The following is a 3596-nucleotide window of genomic DNA, read 5'->3' on the forward strand; positions in this document are numbered from 1 at the left end:
CCAACGCTCACTTGGCAAACTTTTTGGAACTATGTGATACATTTAAAATTAATGGCATTTCTGATGATGCCATTCGCCTTCAGTTATTCCTTTTTTCATTGAGAAACAAAGCTAAACAGTGGTTGAATTCGTTACCACGGGCGTCAATCACTACTTGGGTACAAATGACCGAAAAGTTTTTATTAAAATATTTTTCACCGGCTAAAACAGCTAAATTACGTAATGATATCTCTTCTTTTGTGCAGATGGATTTAGAAACACTCTACGATGCATGGGAAAGATACAAGGACCTCTTGAGAAGATGCCCTCACCATGGGTTACCACTCTTGCTACAGGTTCAAACTTTTCATAATGGCCTGAATCCTTCGACTCGACAAATGGTTGACACAGCTGCTGATGGAACCATCAATAATAAGACACCTGAAGATACCTATGAATTTATAGAGGAGATGTCACTGAATAACTATTAGTGGCAAGTCATGAGGACAAAGCCAACGAAAACAGCCGGCATTTATAACGTCAATTCGGTCACCATGTTCTCTAATTAGGCAGAACTCTTGAATAAGAAAATTGATGGTTTTCTTAGTTCTTCACAGGTTCACCCAGTAATGCAGTGTGAAGCAAGTGGAGGTGGATCAAGCAATTCAGAATACCCACCCTATGGCCACAACATGAAGAACGAGAAGTTGAATTATATGGGTATAATCCTCAATCTCAAAATAATCCTTATAGTAATACTTACAATGCAGGTTAGAGGAACCACCCAAATTTCTCATGAGGAGGCCAAAGGAATCAGAGATCACCACCACCAGGCTTCCAACAACCACCCTACCAACAAGAGAAAAAGCCGAACCTTGAGGAGATGCTAACAATATTCATCTCAGTGTCAAAAACTCATTTTTAAAATACCGAGACAGCATTTAAAAATCAACAAGCCTCTAATCCAAGGGCTCGAAACTCAAATAGGTCAGCTCGCTAAATTGATATCCGAACGACCACAAGGTAGCCTACCGAGTAACACTGAATCTAACCCAAGGGAGTAAATCAATACAATTACCATTCAAGATGAGGAAGGGTCAGTTGCACCTGAACCAGAGTAGAGGCAGGAAACTATGGTAAGTAAAGGTAAGGGTGAGGTGGACCACATGACCAGAAAATGGTAAGTAAAGAGTACAAACCACGGGTGCCATACCCCAATACGACAAGGAAAGATTGTACAGATGAAAATTTTGGTAAATTCCTTACACTATTAAAAAAATTACATGTTAACTTACCGTTTATCAAAGCTCTCTCACAGATGCCAAATGTAGTCAAATTTTTAAGGGAGCTTCTAACAAACAAACGAAAGTTGGATGAGGCGTTGTATGTGGAGTTGAATGCAGTTTGCTCAGCCATATTACAGAATAAGCTACCCAACAAATTGAAAGATCCAGGGAGTTTTATGATTCCTTGTTTAATTGGTAGTTTAGATGTTCATAATGCATTGGTTGACTTAGGGGCAAGCATTAATGTTATGCCTTATAAAATGTTTAAACAGCTAGGTCTTGGGAAACCCAAACAAACTAGGATGAGCATTCAATTGGCTGATAAAACCATTAGATTTCCTAAGGATATCATTGAAGATGTTCTTGTTAAGATCGACAAATTTATATACCCAGTACACTTTGTTGTTCTAGACATGGAAGAGGATAGTAACACACCCTTTTTAGCAACTGCTAGAACCATTATTGATGTTGGTACAAGTGAACTCACACTTCGTGTGGGAGACGAAACAATCACCCTTCAAGCTCGTAATTTGAGTAACACATCAAAAATGAATGTGGTTATATAAATCATTCTACTAGTACTAATCATGTGGTGAAACCCTCTATGCAGGAAACAGTTTCTAAGAACGCATATGGGCCATGTTCAAACAACAACAAAGGACCAATATATGAAGAACGAAGGCTACAAATCGAAGAGCTAGATGAATGGCAGAAATAGAAACTAATAACACCCGATAAATCGAAACCGAGCCAAGACAAGCTCAATACCTTACCAAATCAACTTAAGGTTGGAGACAAAGTACTACTAGATGCAGTAGATCCTCACATTGCCACTTCTGAACCTAATAAAAAAATTCCTCTTACAGTATTTTCCCATATGGTATAGTCGAGGTAATTCATCCCAAATTCGGCATATTTAAGGTAAACAATACTTATCTTAAACCTTATGTTGATAAAGTTGATAGCAGGGATGAGGAGTGTAAGCTCCTCGCACCACCTTGACCATGCAAAAGAGAGGTAAGTCCAGCTTAAGACTATAAATAAGCGCTTCTCGAGAGGCAACCCGAGCACTAGCAGTAATGATTTATTTAAGTTTTAGCTTTTAACATCTAACATACTAACCGAATCATGGAACGCAGGCTTTCTAAAGACCACACGGCCAGGCACACGGGCGTGCATTAGGCCGTGTGAAAATAGGGCAAATTTTTTTCCCCAACACAGGAAGCGATAAGTCGCCACAACCGTGTGACATGGTCGTGGGCGAACTTGTCAAATTAGTACAGGCGTGTGACATGCCCGTGCTCATCATCCATGGGCGAACCTGTCAAATTCACACGGTCGTGAACCTATGTACATGGGCGTGGGAGAAGCGAACAAAGTAAGACACGACCGTGTGCACCCACACGCCCAAAGAACACGGGCATGGGCTGAATGCCAGATGCGCCCAAATTCAAAATTCGCGAAACACACGGGCAAAATTTAGGCCACATGGGCATGTCCCATGGTTGTGTGCCCCAAAATCTATATAAACCCCTCACTATTCATCATCTCCCTCTCCAAAAATCTCTAACCCTAGCCATTGCAACTTCACACGCCGTACCCCCCAGGCCTGTGCGCCACCTACAACACCGATTTTGACGCCCCAAGCTCCTTCCGTTTGCGTTTGTTTACTCTTTTCTCTCTATTTTTTTCTTTAAATATGTTGGTTATTTCATGATTTCTCTGCTCTATTGAACTATTTTGAATGAATATTCATAGTTAGAATATTAAAATACTCATGCTTGTTATATAAAAATTTTGTCATTTTAGTTACTACATTATGCTATGCTCTTTCATTTTTCTTTGTTTCCATGAAATTTATGCTTAGCTACATTCATTCATTCATATTCTTGTTGCATTATTCCCATAATCCTATAACTTGATATATTTAGTTGTTTTAGTTTGGATCATTTAGAACAAAAATCTCATGAAATATTCATATTTAGTCTTGATCTTCCATACTATTCTTGAGGCATATTGGTTAAACTTCGATTTTTGTTCACTGCAGATATACTATGTCATCCTCACGAGGAAAGAAAACTATTGTCCCCGCTTCAAAGAAGAGAAAGAGAGCAGCGTCATCCTTGGGTCTTACCACAGAGATTAGGCACCCGTTCCTCCAGGTTCCCTTGGGACCCCAGGAGGAATTATATCAAATATTACGGGCTCGACCCCTAAGTGTGGGCCGTTGCATTGACTGGGCTGCACTAAAATAGATTCATTTGGCTGACGTGGTCTGATCCCTCCTGACGACTGACCTATGGGGGCTCTTCTTTGAGATCATCGAACCAA

General features: G+C 40.0%; 1 non-coding gene across 1 annotated transcript; it reads right to left on the reverse strand.

Moving 5' to 3' along the window:
* Nucleotides 1-212: 212 nt before the first annotated feature.
* On the reverse strand, nt 213-319 carry LOC128295944 (small nucleolar RNA R71). The gene has a single exon (XR_008286493.1). It is a non-coding gene; the product is annotated as a small nucleolar RNA R71 (small nucleolar RNA).
* Nucleotides 320-3596: the final 3277 nt, after the last annotated feature.

This window comes from Gossypium arboreum, chromosome 7 (genome assembly GCF_025698485.1).
Source record: "Gossypium arboreum isolate Shixiya-1 chromosome 7, ASM2569848v2, whole genome shotgun sequence".
NCBI classification, from domain to species: Eukaryota; Viridiplantae; Streptophyta; class Magnoliopsida; order Malvales; family Malvaceae; genus Gossypium; species Gossypium arboreum.